The sequence below is a fragment of the Erpetoichthys calabaricus genome, chromosome 3 (assembly GCF_900747795.2).
Source record: "Erpetoichthys calabaricus chromosome 3, fErpCal1.3, whole genome shotgun sequence".
Lineage (NCBI taxonomy): Eukaryota > Metazoa > Chordata > Cladistia > Polypteriformes > Polypteridae > Erpetoichthys > Erpetoichthys calabaricus.
This window is the reverse complement of record NC_041396.2, coordinates 84,340,049-84,358,053: the sequence shown is the minus strand read 5'-3', so window position 1 is coordinate 84,358,053 and position 18,005 is coordinate 84,340,049. Positions and strand designations below refer to the sequence as shown.

Below are 18,005 nucleotides of genomic sequence, written 5' to 3'. Positions count from 1 at the left end.
TATATGTGAATATTCGGAAAATAAATTGCTAGCTAGCATCAAGGTGTCAAAACTTCCACTTCCAAATCATAGTCTTTGTCGAAGTGTTGTCCACTTAAAGCATTTTTGATCACAACTTGGACCTGTCCATTTACAATACTAGAAGCTAAGCAATGCCCAATGGTACTTATTTAACCTCAGCCACTTCACTGTAGTAATAATAATAATAATAATAATAATTTTTATTTATATAGCACCTTTCCTATGCTCAAGGCACTTAAATGCTCTCTCCTAATTATTGCGATTTTGGAGGCCATACTTATGACTCATAGAGTTTCCATCTGTTGCCACTTTGTCAGGAGAGGTGATTCACTTGCCATTTTTTTACAAGGGACGTTAAAAAAGTTTCCTCACTTTTTTATCTCTATTTATTAAGAATTTCAAAAACAAATGAAATTACCTTTTCCCAGTCACGTGACACTCTCGGAAACGACCAATTATTACTCCTCCTGCCTTTCCAAAACTGTTTCCAACAAAAATATAAAAGTATGGAAACTTTTGAACATCCCTCGTAATTCACTGATTGTTTTCAGTGTGCCAAATGAAGCACTAAGGGTTTAACCCACATCTGTATTATCTGCTATTGATGGTAGTCCCCTCTCTGTACATAGTGGCTCGATCTAAAAATGGCAGAATAATGCTTTTACACTGATTGAATGGCTCATGTCTATTTAGATGTCACCTTTGGTACAAATTAAAAGACACACTTTTACTAGAGAGCCAGGCCATTTCAGTCATTCAATCACATGGATCAATCATCACTCAAGCACTTTAACAAATGGTGTCTACTTTTACGTGGCAAATTGCAAATAATATTGAGACCACTGGAGCTGATGGAGTAGAAAGTTTAAGAAATCAAAATACTGCTAAAGAAAGCTGCACAAGCTAAATGGAACTGAGTGCCATTGAGCAATTTACACAGAGGACATTGTGTAGATACATGTGGCCATTTAAAGATATAAACTATTGTTAACAAGTATAATGGTTGTTTTTTTGCAAAAGCCTCACAGAGAGGATTCCAAACCATCATCACCTCCCAATAAAAATACCACAGAAATGGAATTCAAGTTGTCTTCAGGCTTCAGTGATCCTTATTCATTTTCTTAACATGACAGTGGACCTCATATAAAACCTGCTATCTACTGTACCTTATAGCATCATGGACCCCACATCCCTTCCCCTTTCTAAATGGGCAACAATGTTGCTCGTAAGGAGAGAAGCCATGTTGTCCTTGCTACAGGTAAAATAATTTTTAACAGACACGACCGACAAGTTATTAAAATACAAGGAAAATTTCAGGGCTTCTGGTGACACAAAAATAAGCCATAAAAAGACTTTGCATTTCGAACTTTGAACTTTATCTCTGAGAACAGGTTGCTCATTCACCCTTTCATTCATTCTGAGAACCTTTTTAATCCTGTCTAGAGTTACAGGTGGGCCACCAGCCATCCCAGCTGCATTTAACACAAGGAAGAAAAGAACCAGCCCTGGACAGGGTGCCATTTCATGTTTGGGTACTCTCACACTGGGCCAGTTATCCAGACCTGCACATCAGGATGAAAATTCTAGAAGCTGGAGAGAATGCCACAGGAACATAGGGAGAACATTCAAACTCCATGCACACCTGTAGTCATATCCAGAGCTCTGGAGCTATGAGGTGGCAGCACTAAACACTGAGCCTTTGTCTCATCCAGAGAAATATCACTGTGAAGGACAATCAAGGCCTTGACAAGGCACAACACCAGCCCATGTCTCTCTTAACTGCCAGCAGCTGTACATTGGTGAGGTTCCACCGGACACACCAGACACCTTTTAGAATTGCTCCATACATCCATGTATTGAATTTCTAAAACCCATATCTAGTTCAGCTTTGTGGGAAGTCACTGCTTATACCAGCAGCAATGATAAATTTTAAAAAGTTCATTCAAAGCCATCTGAGAGGAAAAAAAGAATAACAAAATAAACAGGAAGTAGGCCAGCGTGTTACAAGAATAATTTATCTTCCATGGTGCCACCTTGTTATTTCCCCAAAATTAATAATGACAGTCAACTCATATGAAATATTAATAGCTTCTGTCAATTTAACTTCCATCAATCATTATAATATAGAATTTAGCATTAAACATTCAGGCACTACAGGCTCATTACAGGTTTTAGTGATCGATTTTCACAGCATACACATAAGCACAGCAGGCCCACACCAGACGCCCCGTCTGTCGAAACCATGTCAGGTCACTGAGGTTGGTGGTCCCTTACCTTTATGCTGTCAGACTGGCTCAGGATTCAATAAAACCCTGCTGACTCTCCAAGTAGTAATCCCCCAAAATCTCTCAGCTTCCACCTGGAAAATAGAAAAGGAAGGTTTACATGGTGTGGCAGGCGGCCGGGGTCCATGCCCAGCTGGGACGCCCCCCGCACACTATATTCAGGGGGAGCAGCCCTGGACAGTGCAATACCTCCCCCTGGACGGTAGATGGCTGCTCCTCTGGGTTGGAGCGATGCCTTGGTTTCTCACAGGGCTCCATGGGAATTGGAGTTGGCTGCAGCCTTGTTGGGTCCCTCAGGCACCACCAGGGGGTGCTGTACTTGGGACTCCTGAGCCCATGTGGGCAGCATATTTGTCACACCCGGAAGTGCAGCCAGAACTCGGCTATCATGCACCTGGAACACTTCTGGGTGGACTATAAAAGAAGCCAGCAACCACTGAGCGGCCAGAGTCAGGTGGAGGAGGACAAGGTTGCCTGGGAGGAGTGGTGGTGCCAGAAAGAGAAGTGCTTTGTGTTACTTGGTGTGTTGTTTGTGACTGTGTATTGCCTGTGGGGTTCACGGGGAAGAAGTGCCCCACAGGTGAAGAAAAATAAATATTTGTTCTATTTTACATGTGCCTCCGTGTCAATCTGTGTTGGGTCAGGCATTATATAGCACCTTTCTTACAATGGAAAGGATACATACATGTAGTGTACATTCATGGTATGTCTTTTCAACTACATATTCATTTTGGTGATTTGATTGAGATGTTGCCAGTACAGAGATTGGGAACAGTTATGAAAATGAAAGGATAGGTTTTTTAAAAACAAAATATGAAAAAAATTCCTATCCGCACAATTCCAAAACATCACATGGCTGACAAAATACTTAAGTGGCAGCTCCTGTATAATAAGCGCCATTATTATAAGACAAATAAACAGCCATCTGTCCACCCAGCAATCTGACTGGCACTAACCTGCAGTCCCTGTGACTGCTAGTAACTCATCTTAGCTACATGGGGACTTACATAGATTTCATTTCTTCATGTAGCTTATGGGATGGAGCAACAGATAATGGAGTGCTTTTGTCCTACAGTGGAAAATCTGCAATTTTTGAACTGCTGACTGATTATATTAAGTTTTAATATTTTGCTCATATAAACCAGGATGAATTGAATTGACAGGAGTCTTGAAAAACAATTTGGCAATTTACATTTAAAGTATTTGTCTTTCATACATTCTTCCTGTATTGTACTATTAAATTATAACTTTAGCGCTCTGTTTTGCTTAGTTTATAACTATATCTGTTTCAATTAGTTAAAGTATAGCTGCCACAGAACTAGAAGCTGTTTTAATTATATTACAACCTGGGAACAAATATTGCAGGGCTAAAAGCTGTTTCAATACGTTTATAACGTGGGAAAGGAAAGAAGTATGAGGTGCGTAAAAAGATCACAAGGACAAGATGGCCAATGAAATGTGTATAATGTCACATGTTCCGAAACCTCACATGTGCATTTTAACATAAATATGGCTTGTTTGAGGTACAATACATGTACAATACAGCTTTTCAGTAAGCTTTTCTAAGACTGTTTATATTTAGACTTTGCTATCTATTTCATTTTCTATATTTTCTTCTATTTGGTATTGTTATACATTAATAAATACACCATTGGTTTTGTATTTTCTATATTTTCTCCTTTATCCAGAGTGATTGAAATAATTAAAGGGCACCTAGTGTGGGGAAGATTGCTATTTTCTTGCCCACAAGGTTTATCAAAGCTGTGAGGTCACTCCTCAAAAATTAGAACAACTATGGTTAAAATAAGACATCGTTTGGATGGCAAGTGTCATATAACTAATGGAGGTTTGCTTTTATGTGTGTTGCGAGGACACCAGCATGTTTGTTAGTGCCGGTGAGAGCAAGCCCCTATATAGAGAATCTTATGCAAAATATTGCAAGGTGAGTGGCAGTTGGCACCACACAAGACTTTATCTTTATAGGATTTCTGTGGATGTGTGTGTGTTAATCTTCAAAGGCTGGGACAGAAGAACCTAGTTAACGTACTGGTAATTCTCACAAATTCCATGATAATATAGCTTTACATGGTGACTGCTATTCCAAAGCATTTTACTTGAACCATACAAGAAGCTTTTACTTGATGTTGTGCCTTTCACTGTGAGCACCATCCTAAAAGGATTTTACATGAACATTACAGTCATCTATTCAGTTTCTTTACCCATTCCTCCCGATCAATGCATCAACAATTCAAGCAACCCTTTGTCACACACATGCGCTTGGGAAGCAATCCAATGGGCTTAACTAAGAGTGTGGTTATGCCAGACCAGGGGTTGACAGTGTGCACTAATACCTCTTTTCCTTCCTCTGCAGATTCCCATAAGATAAATCCACCTAACATCACTTCTAGTCCCTCTACAGAAGCCACTTCCAGTTCTGCTTCCAGAGACCTCCCATCTACTCCCAGTCCTGGCCTCATTTCCGGCTGCAGCTCAGGAGACCCATCTCTTCCTCCCTAACCACTATAAATTCACCACCTTTCCATTATTGTAGCAGTCGTGTTAAGACTCCGTCCTTTGTGATTACTCGCTTGGTGTTTTCCTTTCATTTATAATTCCACAAAGTATACAGGGTGGATCCCCACACCTTCTTCCTGTCTCTCTTGTGTTCTTTTGCACCTTGTACAGTACTATTCAAAGCAAACACCAACATAATGTAAATGATCCATACAGTCAGTCTGCAATTTACGTTGCATCTTTTATTGTAAACACTACTCTGAAGGACTCTATATAAACAACCCATGAAAGGTTTTGTTTAACATTGGGCCTATCATGATTAAAATTATCCAAAAGAATTTTAATGACTAATTTATCTACTTTATATTGTAACTTCTCATGTAAGGACTTCCTCAAAGTATTTAAAATAGTAAATAAAAGCAGTCATTATTCTGTACAGGCCCTTACATTGTGAGCACTACCGTAGCTTCCTTACCATTAAGTTGTCCCCGAAAAAATAATCAAAAAAACATTGAATTTCTTTTTAACACAAAAAAAGTTAACCTGTGAAACAGAAACAAGTAAATACTAAAACGTCAAAGAAAATACCATAGGAGAGCTATGTCTAGTGTACACTGCTGTGCTGATGCGGATTTAGTACACGTCCTTCTTGAGAAACAGTCAACAAAATTACAACCAGACATCACAATCGGGACAGTAGAACTGTACTTGTTTGCATACTTTTCTTATAATATTTTTTTTGTTGCTTGGTGTTATTGTAGACTACCACAGCGCCAGGCTTAGAGATGTCCACATTTCCCCTGGAATGAACCTTGACAGTTGCTGCATTATGAAGAGAGCTTAGTGGGCTAGCTTTTTTCTTGTTCATCTACTTGAATGCAGTCACTTTGCCGTTTTTGCCACAAAGCTACTTGCACAATGGTGAACCTTCACATGGACCGAATTGACCAGGGATACCATGGCAATTCGTTCGTATAGTGCCACATGCATCATTTTCACTATCTGGGTGACCGTCTGATGACCAATTCACATTGTCACTGGTATTGCTTGTATCTGGGTGACCGTCTGATGACCAATTCACATTGTCACTGGTATTGCTTGATTCAATTAATGGTTCATTTTTAGTTTGTTCTAAAACGGTTTTTACTATTTCTTGTTTACAAGCCTCAGTGTTTTGATTAAAGGTTCCACCCCTCTCATGAATATTGATGAGTTACCATTGAGTGGCAGAACATAAAGAAAAATGCATGATTTTTTGCAGTATAATGTTATTTCATATACAAGATTGCAGAAGAATACTGTCTTTACCATTATTCAATCTTAATGCTCCATATCTCATCAAAATAAGTTAACCTGAGTGCTACTTGGGATTAACCACATTTATATAGCACTAGCTGTGTAAGACCGTGCTGTAAAAAGCCCTAGAAACTATTGAAATCGTCAGAAAAAAAACTGAAATGTAGAGATGTCAGGTAATTGAAAGGAACTACTCTGGGCATCTCTCTCCTAGGAGGATTAATTTTGCTGATGCTAGCGGCTAAGACACTGTGTCTTTCTTCGGAGGTATCGTTTTGCAGACGTGCTCTCGTCGCTTGTGTTATTAGTGGCTAAGCAAGTTTTTTGTTTCCTCAGAGGCAGAGCCCTTACCCTGACTCCACCTCTCACTTCCGGGCAGGACAGACAGACATACACACTTCCACGCGTAGACGTTTATATATAAGATTCTGATCCTGGGAGACACTCAGGGTTAACACCAAGGAGATTAAAGCATTTTACATCAACAATATAGCCATCCATTCACTTTTATTTAGCACCTTTTTTCCAGTTCAGTTTAGTCAAAGGCAACGATCATCTTTTATAGTTTCTTTCATGTTGAGCAGCATTTTGAATAGATTGACTTTATACAGTTATCTCTTAGCAGGAATGTTGCTCCAAAACATCACATGTGATCAAGACAAGCCATCTTTATTTTAAATGGTGCCTCTCAAAGTTATTGATGCTCTAAAGCATTACATGTGATTAATGCTGCACAAGTATCTTTATTGATTTTCTTGGTAAACATCATCCAAGAGCATTTTACAATACTAAAGAGCTTTTACTTTTTATGGTAAGCGTCACCTGAAAGCATTTTAATGCAAACATTAAAAAATGATTACTAGTTTTATATAGCACACCTCATAAAACATAAACCTAAAGAATATTACATGAGTAAAACACTTTTTTATTTTATATACAGCTTTTCACTTTGAGTAATGTCCCAAAGTAGATCAGACGATAAACACAAACAGTCTTCAACTCATACTGCACATTTCTCACTATTACTAAATACTAAAGTATTTTTCATGAATAATAGGATCAGCTTTTATTTTATAATTTGCCTTTTCTTGAGTGCTATACCCTAAAGACTTGAACAGTGATACATTTAGTTTTATTCCCACTTTTTCATTGTCAGAGTAGTGGGTGAGAATAATACAAACATTTATACAGTGCCTTTCTAGGTGAGCATTTTGAAAAGAATACGAGCAGCCTTTGGCATCTCTGCTGTAAAGCATTATAAGTGAACAGTAAAAGCAGTCTTTACTTTATAAACTGAATCTTAAAATAAATGCTGCTCCTAATCATTAAATATGTTCAGTATGAGCAATCTTTATTTTACAGTACATCAGTGTGGACTGCCCATGATAACTCAGGAAGCTATAAACAGGAACAAATGCAGGACCAGAAGGAGTCGGTCCTCAGGTTCTTTAGGCCTGTGCTGCCCAACTTTGTGGTGTCCTCTGTCACCTGTTCAGTCTGTCCCTACAGCATCAGAAAGTGCAGCTGCTGTAGAAATATCCTGCATTGTTACCTCCCATTACAAACATCGCAGGTGACTACAGATCAGTGACACTTAACGTCTCATTTCATGAAGACCTTTGAAAGGCTGGTCCTACACTACGAGTCATCTTGTGGTAGACCACCTGGACCCACTGCAGTTTGCCTATGGGACAAAGTTTGGAGTGGAGGATGCAATGATTTATCTACTCCACAATGCTCATTCTCGCCTGGACAAAGCTGGCAGAACTGTGAGGATTATGTGTTTTGGTTTCTCCACCGCCTTCAGTACCATCAAGCCATCCCTGTTAAGAGGTAAATGCAGACATATGCAGGTGGATGAGCCTACAGTTTTGTGGATAATGGGCTGTTTGTTGGGCAGACTGCAGTTTCAGAGACTCAAGAACTGTGTTTAGATGGGAGCAACACTGGAGCCCCACATGGAACAGTCCTGTTTCCCTTCACTCTGTACACCCCAGACTATAAATATAACCACTTCTCACATCATGTACCAGAAATTCTGAGATGATTCTGCATTTATGAGATGTATTGATAAGGTGGATGAGACAGAGTATTAGAGTCATGTGGAGAACTTTGTTTCTTGGTGCAGAAATAATTATCTGCAACTAAACATCAGGAAAACCAAGGAACTGGTTATTGATTTTCACCACACCCAAGAGCCTCTATGTCGGGTCACTTTTCAGGGAGTGGATGTAGAGGTGGTCCACTCCTACATGAGCTTGGGGTCCACATCAATAACAGGCTGGACTGGACTTGTAACACAGAGGAACTACAGTACATATGAAAGAGTGGAGTAGTCTCCTCTTCCTTAGGAGACCACATTCCTTTAATGTAGGAAGTGATAACATTCACATCTTCTATAACTTTTCTACGCTGTGGTGTGCTGGGCTGATAACATCAATTCAAGAAAGGCCCACCGATTCAACAAGCTAATCAAAAGGGCAGGCTCAGTTATGGGACACGCTCTGGACCACCTTGAGGTAGTAGCAAAGGAGAGAATTAAAATGCTGCACATTCTCTTTCTCTGACACACTAACACTGAGGAATTTCAGCCAACAAATCATTCAGCAGAAGTGTCTGAAGAAAACACTACTGGGGTTCCTTTAAACCAAATCTATCTATCTATGTAATAAATTTCTCTTTATAAGGTCTCTGAATGTAAAGTCCACTACAAATCATTACTTGAGATCAGTGCAAGTAGACTTGATCCTGTGCAGTGACTTTCTCGGTGAATTTCATCCCAAAGCATTTCACAGAAATACTATAAATGGCCTTTACCTTTCATGATGAGCATTTTCTAAAAACATTTTATATGAATAGTGCAAGTGGTCATTGCTGTATATTGCTGTATAACAGTTCATGAAAAACAATACTAAATAATGTTACATGAGTAAATCAATGATTTGTATTTAAACCTCAATGGCTCTGCGACAGAGGTCACCACGCTAGTGTTCTTCATGGTGAGTATCTCAAAGCATTTCACACAGACTGCATGGTCAGCCAGTATTTTATGTACAGTAACTCTTTTCAAAGTGAGTATAACATTAAAGTGTTTAACACAAACAGTACCAACAGATAGCATTTTACACAATATCCTTAGTTCTACCACACATTACCCAATAGTGTTTTGCATGAGTAATAAATTCACCAATCTATCTGATTCCCTTGCTCACTATTTCATGATTGAACAAAAACACCAGGCTTCACTTTGTTTAGCGGCTTTTGGGTAAGCACTACCCCACACAATTCTGTAGAGACGTTACAGCCATCTGCCATGGTGAAAACTACTCCAAACCATCTGACATGAACAATACAAGCAGTGTTCAGTTTTATATAGTGCCTGTGTAGGAACTCCTCCCGGATGTGGAATACATGAACAATACTGTCTCTTTATTTTTAAAACAGTGACCTTCATACTAATCTTGAACTCCATTAATAATCTTTCACATAGAGCTTTTCTTGGTGAAGAACACACTAAAAGTGTTCTTTTATGAAGCTTAAAAGATCCTTAAGGGTCACAAAGCCTTGGGTGGACAGTTTGCAAGTCTCATGCTGAATAATTTTGCATGCTGCCGCTGCCCTCATTCACAGTAGGGGTTCGACTGCACTGTAGCAGCTCTGGCATGTAGCAGCAGATCTTGGATCATTGGGCACAGCACTTTTGGGAGCTCTTAGAATATACTGTACCAGCTAAGTGGCAAGGTGCACATACTGCTCAATGCAGCTTCTTATTATCAAATATAGGTTTGTTAGATTAACATGCATTACAGGTCAATTAAATAAAGGAATTATGAAGGAAATGAAAGAGCTTGACCTGACTAGGACAGGTGTGTGTAAGTGAGCAGTCAGCATGAGTTCAGACAGCAAAGGTCATGTTTCACTAATATGCTGTAACTCTACACGGAACTAACAAAAAGATATGATCAGAGAGGTGCAGGTGATATTAGTAATCTGGATTTTCAGAAGGTTTTTGATAAGGTCCCATGTGAGTGGGTAATCATCAAACTAAAAGGAGTGGAAAATCAGCTTGCTGTGTTTAGATGGGTGGCTGCAAAATTGGCTCAAGCACAGGAAGCAAAAGCTTATGGTGCACGGCACCCAATCAGAATAAGGCGATGTTAAAAGTGGTATTGCTAGGGGTTCAGTGGGGCTACTCATTTTAATATACTTGTTGGTATAAAAATGATATGAATAAGTGTATAAATAACAAGTGGGTTAAGTTTGCAAATTATACTAAATTAGGTTGAATGGAAGATGGTCCAGAATCAACCAAGTTATTAAAGATCAAATTAACAGAATAGGCTTGGACATATCTGTGGCAGATGAAATTTAATGTAAGTAAATGTAAGGTACTACATGTAGGAAGTAAAAATGTTTGGTATGAATACACAATGGGAAGTCTGAAACTTAAACTAGAAAGTTCCATATATGTGAAAATCCTTGCAGTTATAGTGGATTTGTCACTAACAACAGTGTACAGAAACCACTAAGAAGGAGAATACACTGCTAGGTTATATATCGTAATGTAAAGGGCACAAGTCAAAAGATGTTATGTGTCACAGGAACACTTGAGAGGCCCACAATAAATGTTGGAGATCTGGCCAGGCAACACCATTTAATGAAAGAAACACAAAGGTATTGTGGCTTTGCTAATGAAAAAAAAAGTTAGCCAATCCAGCCTCTTCTACAAACAAACAAAACAGCCACTTCTGGTTTTCAGAATGCTCAAACAGTGAATCATGATTGGTTTCAGGCATCTCAGGAGCTCCTTCCACATCTGAGTTCTGATTCCAAATGAGACATGATACACAGGAACCAACAGCACCAAAGAGCCTCTATGCCCAGTGACTATTCAAGCAGTGGATGCAGAGGCGGTCCACTCTTACAAGTACTTGGTGATCCACATTAATGACAGGTGGAACTAGTCTTGGAACACAAAGGAACTATATAAGAAAGGGCAGAGCTTTAATGTGGGAAGTGACATCCTTCACATCTTCTATAACTCTGTGATGGCCAGTGTGGATTTTCTATGATGTGATATTCTGGGATAGTGACATCACTTTAACAGAGGCCCACTGAATCAACAGGCTAATTAAAAGGGCAAGTTCAGTTATGGGATACACTCTGGACTCCCTGGAGGTACTGGCAAAGGAGAAAATTAAAACAAAACTGAGTGCCATCATGAACAATGCTGCATATCCTCTCTTTGATACACTAACACTGAGGACTTTCAGCCAATGAATTATTCTGCAGAAGTGTGTCAAGAAACACTACTGGGGCTCCTTTATACCAAATCTATCTATGTAACAAGTTTCTGTTTGCCTCATTGTGACTATGACAGTCAAGTCAAAAGTTTTCTTTCAATTTAATTGTCTTGCTTTATAGTCATTCTGGTGTATGTTCAGACCAAAGTGGGTGTGTATATTTAAGTATGTATTTATTTAAAGAGCTTCTGTAAAAAGCAAAATTTCCCCCAGGAACAAATAAACAATCTATCTATCTATCTATCTATCTATCTATCTATCTATCTATCTATCTATCTATCTATCTATCTATCTATCTATCTATCTATCTATCTGTTATGTTCTATAAAAGCTACTGAACGCTGTCTCAACATGGCAGTAATCCCAATTTTGTTATTAGGCTAGAATGTACATTTTATCTTGAGAGGCTGAAAGTCTGACTTCTTAGTTCTTAAATATGATTCCTTAGATTTAATCCTGCTGTGATGACTTAGTTCACCCCTATTAACCTGAACTGTATAACTGGGATACAAAATAATTGATTGGCAGGACGAATCAATAAATACTGCATGAAACTGGAATGTAAATGGCTCTGCAATGGAGCCCATCACAACAGGCTCTACAGACCATTCAGCCACCACAGTCTGGAGATAAGAAAGTCACTCAACCTGCCTGTGCTGCAACCGCAGAAATATCCTAACAGTTGTTGTATACACTATAATGCATTAAAAGCATACAATGAACAGATGTAAATGAGATAATAAAGAAGGAAGAAGAAGAGACTGAACACTAGCATATCACTGCAAAGATCTGGCAACCATGGCACAACCTTGAATGTGCAATACCAGATTCCCACTTTCAGCTAAGGCTGGTGTGGTAAACAAAAAACAATCCACATGATGTCAGCACTGGTGTGAAGTGAACAAAGCAGTAAATAATGCTGCTTAAAATGAACCGACAGAACTACGATTTACGGATCACATGGCTGCCACTCTATTTCTCTAAAAGTCAGAAGATTACCAGGGCAAAGATCATTCCCAAGATTAACGTGGAATTTTAGTCAGCCAATCACCTTGCATGCCCCATGCTCAAGTGTACGAATGTGCCCTCTGAGGGCACACCCTGAAGCAGAGCAGTCCTCGCACATGCAGACTAAGCAGTCATTGACAAGGCACAACGAGATCATGAGAGGCTGAAAGCACACAAGGCATGAAGAGACCTTGAGTCTGCAGAGTGAGGTTCTGTCTTGTGAGCCCTGAGGCACTGGACAGACAATTTTCAATGTGGTTCAAACCTCTGTTTCTATACAGGGTTGGCATTATCTGTGTAATGGCTAAATGAGTAACCTCCATATGCATATAATTTACTTCCTACATCAAGTGTGTTCAAGCAATCATTGGATTGATGATTACGTAAAAAAAGGAAAAAAAAATGTTTCCAAAATTATCTTTCAGCCTGGAGTTGCAGTAGATTTTGTATTTGTGACCATGGGTATTTTTCAATAAATACACCATAGAAAAAATAATATGGCTAGCTGAGAGTCAGCAAAACAGTAAAAAAGTGAAAAGATGAAGATCTAACTGATAGACATACAATGAATGGTATTGTGTCACAGTGGTTACAAATGTAGTTTTAACACTCCTGGGGTCAATTGACTGCACTCCTATTAAAATAAGGGCAAACAACAAGAATGACACTACTTTTGTTAATGGTAAACAGTTACATTCCATTAAGTCACAAGTCACCTGTAATGCCCAGATGAAACTGACAGAGGCTGTGGCTCGGTGGCCTGCGTCAAACCATGATTCATTTATTTGAGGCAAGGTAGCAAAGTGATCAACTTGCTGAAGGTGCTGTACATGATGGCTTGCTTGTTGGTGATGTAACTGGGTGCACTTGCAGTTTTCATTTGGTCTATACTATTCATTGTAACAGCAATCATGTTATTACAATTGTAAGATGATAGTGGCTACCATCTCAGACATTGGAACCTTATGCCCCTCCCAGACCTCAGAGCACAGAGGTGAGGTGCTTCAATGTAGTGTTTGCACTCCTCAAATGCAGGTGGCAATGTCTGGATGTGTCAGGTGGGAGGTCTACCAACCAATGAATGCCTACAGAATTGTGACTGCATATGTATAAGGTTGATTAGCATAGTTCACATATGGATGTTTCAGGGTGGTAAGTGAGACATTTACAATATGATTGTGTTATTGAGTAAATTGCATTGAAACTGCAAATCGACTCATTACCCAAGAACCAGTTGCACAATTCTCATTCATTTGATTTGTGAACCGAATCATTGCCTATGAATGACTTCGTTTTCTTGTTCACTTGTTTCTGTAACGTAACTCTTTATTTTAATTATGCATCTTAAATGTATTGTAATGCTTTGTTTACTGAAACAGGACAATGCCATATGAATTATCATCATGTAAAGTATATCAATAATCATATATAGAGGTGTGATCAAAAAATAAGGTGAATACTTAAATAAAAAAAAAAATTATTACAGTAAAAGGAACATTTGCCATTAATCCCCCTCAAAATATTCCCCCTTGCTTCAAATATACTTATCCCATCATTTTTGGCACTTACTGAAGCAGTTCTGGAAGTCCTATTTTGTGAGTATCTTTAGTTGTGCTGTCATGGCCTGCCAAAACATTTACCGTTCATGGTTAATTTGACTTTGGGGGAAAAGCCAGAAGTTGCACAGTGCCAGATCCGGTTAATAAGGTGGATGAGAACACACCGTAATGTTTTTATTTGACAGAAATTGCCGTACCAGAAGCATGTGACATGGAGAATTGTCACGATGGAAGACAAAACCATTGCCCATTTCTCAGGTCGTTTTCTACACACATCGTTTCTTAAACACTCTAATAAGCCCTTAAAATATTGAGAGTTCACCATAGTGTTCCTGGGTATAAACACAGCTCGCACAATTCCATCAAGATCAAAACACACAATCATGATCACCTTGATGTTGGATCTTGATTGTTGTGCTTTTTTCGCACTAGGAGAACTGGGTGATTTCTATTGAGATCTCTGAACCCTGGTCTCAGAATCATAACAACTGACCCAATTTTCATCTCTCAGCATAACATTTCTTAAAAAGCTGTAATCTGAAGTGGCACGATCGCACAACTCCAATGTTGCTTTTGTTCGACTGTCAAAATGTGTGGAACATATTTCACATTCACTCGCCTCATGTTCAAATCTGTTGTTAAAATGTTTTGAACAGAACTATAAGAGATGTTCAGATGTTCAGAAATTTCCCTAATAGTCAATTGCCTATTTGATCAAATCATTTCGCTTACTCTTTCAAAATTCTCTTGGATTTTTGATGTTGAAGGACGTCCTGATCTCGCCTCAGCTTCATACGATTCACAGTCATTACAAAATCACTCGAACCACTTGTACACTGTCTTCATGGTCACTGCAGCATCACCATAAACTACTGCTAACATTTTTTGTGTTTCTTTAGCATTTTTTTGCAATTTGAAACAAAATTTCATGTTAATTCATTGTTCGTGATCCATGATTTACGGCATACTTTATAACAGACTTTCTCACAACTGTAGCTCACAACAAGACTGACTGCACCAAACAAGTTGAAAGTTGTCACATACTTAATAGGGTTCGACGTGCCACATCCCATATTGACAATCCCTGCCTTTCCGTTGGATGGCTCTTGGCAGTAGCATTCACTGTATTTTTTGATCACACCTCTTGTATGTATATATATATATATATATTGTGAAAGATTCATCCCAGATTACAGACAGACACAGGACACCCAAGTCCAAGAACACACTTTTAATTTCTGCTCTGTTTTACAAAACACACACAGTGTATAAATCACCACAAATACAGCTCACAGATACTGAATCCTTTACTTTCTTTCTCTTCTTATTCTTCTGCCGCCTCCACTCCTCTCCTCACAAGCTCCGTCCTCTGCCTCCCGACTCCGGCTCTCTGAATGGAATGAGGCGGCCCCTTTTATATTGCACCCGGATGTGCTTCAGGTGTGTCCTGATAAACTTTCTGCAGCACTTCCTGGTGTGACGGAAGTGCTGCATGGGTACCCGGAAGCACCCCTGTGCATTTGGTTCCTCTTCCGGCAGCACTTCCTGGTGTGGTGGAAGTGCTGCCATCCAGGGCTCCGGGATTGTCCAGGCCCCCCTGGCAGTGGCCATGGACCCCAACCGGGTTGTGCTTCCAAGATCCAAATCCGTGGCCTCAATGTAATCCAGGGGGACTGCCTTGCAGCCGTGGGAAGATATTGCCCCTCTCCCGGCCCTTCCCTTCTCCAGGCGTCCCGGTGGGGCAAGGTCCCCAGTCATCTGCCACAATATATAAATGTATGTGTGTATATATACAAATAAAATAGTGTATGAATTATTAAGTTATATCCTTGTGATGTACCCCCACTCCCCAGACTTTAGGTTTGAGTCAGTGGCTAATGCTAAAATTAAATCATGTGAATCAAAAGAATCAATTCACTTAAAATGGGTACTTAAAAACAATCAATTCAATGGAATGGAAAGACCCTTCACTAGTTTCTTGTCAAATCCCAAAACTATTTTTGGGATAATGGGAAGCCCAACAATTGCCCCAAGAACTACATGCTAGAGCTCCTCCTAAATGCCCCAAGTATCTCTACTGCCCAGACCCTGCCAATTACTGGGTTGTTCAGTGCCCTGGTTGAACAGGTCACACTTGCTTTCTTTCTGCATATGGGATTTCCTGGGAAATCCACACATATGTAAGATACGATGTTCCACTGCCTGCACCAGCATGGCAGCTCAAGGCTGTGTGTACATCATCAGGCTCTTGTACTACCCTACCCCTGTCCTACTTTACAGCATTTACAAGTAAAGACATACCACGTTGTATAGGTAATAGGCTCTAGGCATTAGCTGCCATCCTAATTTGGAATAAATGGGCTCAGCAATTGAATGTATGAACAGCCGTAGCAGCGTTCACCATTAAATGTTTATCTAATTTTATATGAAATATGGTGGTGATTTTTTGTTCTGTTGTTGGAAAGCACTTTGTGCATATCAATTGAAAAGTGCTCTATAAATAAAGTAATAATAATAATAATAAATGTGCTTTATAAAATACATCTGGACTGAATGTATAAAAAACTACAATAGATTTCCAAAATGAGAAACCACAAAAACATGAGTAATTCTACATGATGACAACTGGGATTTTAATCTTTATTTGAAATCCTTGGAGTTGTGCACATGAAAGGCACTATATATAATGGATATTAATTAAAAGATACAGTAATCCCTCCTCCATCGCGGGGGTTGCGTTCCAGAGCCACCCGCGAAATAAGAAAATCCGCGAAGTAGAAACCATATGTTTAAATGGTTATTTTTATATTGTCATGCTTGGGTCACAGATTTGCGCAGAAACACAGGAGGTTGTAGAGAGACAGGAACGTTATTCAAACACTGCAAACAAACATTTGTCTCTTTTTCAAAAGTTTAAACTGTGCTCCATGACAAGACAGAGATGACAGTTCCGTCTCACAATGCAAACATATCTTCCTCTTCAAAGGAGTGCGTGTCAGGAGCACAGAATGTCACATAGATAGAGAAAACAATCTCTAGCAAACAAATCAATAGGGCTGTTTGGCTTTTAAGTATGCGAAGCACCGTGGCACAAAGCTGTTGAAGGCGGCAGCTCACACCCCCTCCGTCAGGAGCAGGGAGAGAGAGAGAGAGAGAGAGATAGAGAAAGACAGAGTTTGTTTTTCAGTCAAAAATCAATACGTGCCCTTCGAGCTTTTAAGTATGCGAAGCACCGTGCAGCATGTCATTTCAGGAAGCAGCTGCACAAAAGATAGCAACGTGAAGATAATCTTTCAGCATTTTTAGATGAGCGTCCGTATCGTCTAGGTGTGCGAACAGCCCCCCTGCTCAATCCCCCTACGTCAGGATCAGAGAAAGTCAGCGCAAGAGAGACAGAGAAAAGTAAGTTGGGTAGCCTCTCAGCCATCTGCCAATAGCGTCCCTTGTATGAAATCAACTGGGCAAACCAACTGAGGAAGCATGTACCAGAAATTAAAAGACCCATTGTCCGCAGAAATCCGCAAACCAGCAAAAAATCCGCGATATATATTTAAATATGCTTACATATATATATCGATATAGCGAGGGATCACTGTACACAGATAAGCAATAAGCATTACATATAAAGTTAATTAAGACTTATGGTGAATATCTTTTGATAAGTGTCTGCAAAAGTTCTTTAGATAGTACAATTGACCAACATGTGTGGTCACTTTAATATTGTTACAAAGCAGCTCTTTTATCCATTGATGTCTCAAAGGTCAGAGCATCAAAAGGTGAAAGTCTGCTTGCAGGCCGACTGCCCTCACATGAGAATTTGCTTTGACAGCACAGACAGCCTGGATTACAGCCACATGGCATATATTATTTCATCTTCAGTAAGACAGAAGGCCATCAGTTAAAGAGACAGAAGATTGCTTTCCAGTCAGTCTCCAGGAGAGGACTGACCGCTACCGAGGTCCCTTTAGTCCCAGCAGTTTTCATTTTCCTGTGGATGTCTGATAAAAGGCGCCCTGCAG

At 39.5% G+C, this 18,005-nt stretch overlaps 1 protein-coding gene across 2 annotated transcripts in view; it reads right to left on the bottom strand.

Moving 5' to 3' along the window:
* The window catches only part of pacsin1b (protein kinase C and casein kinase substrate in neurons 1b), a 218,516-nt gene that overhangs the window by 163,473 nt on the left and 37,038 nt on the right, over positions 1–18,005 (bottom strand). For both annotated transcript variants that reach the window (XM_051924657.1, XM_051924658.1), the window contains one exon: positions 2,296–2,380. The gene's annotated coding sequence lies outside the window, so the exon portion shown is untranslated. The remainder of the gene's footprint in view (positions 1–2,295; positions 2,381–18,005) is intronic.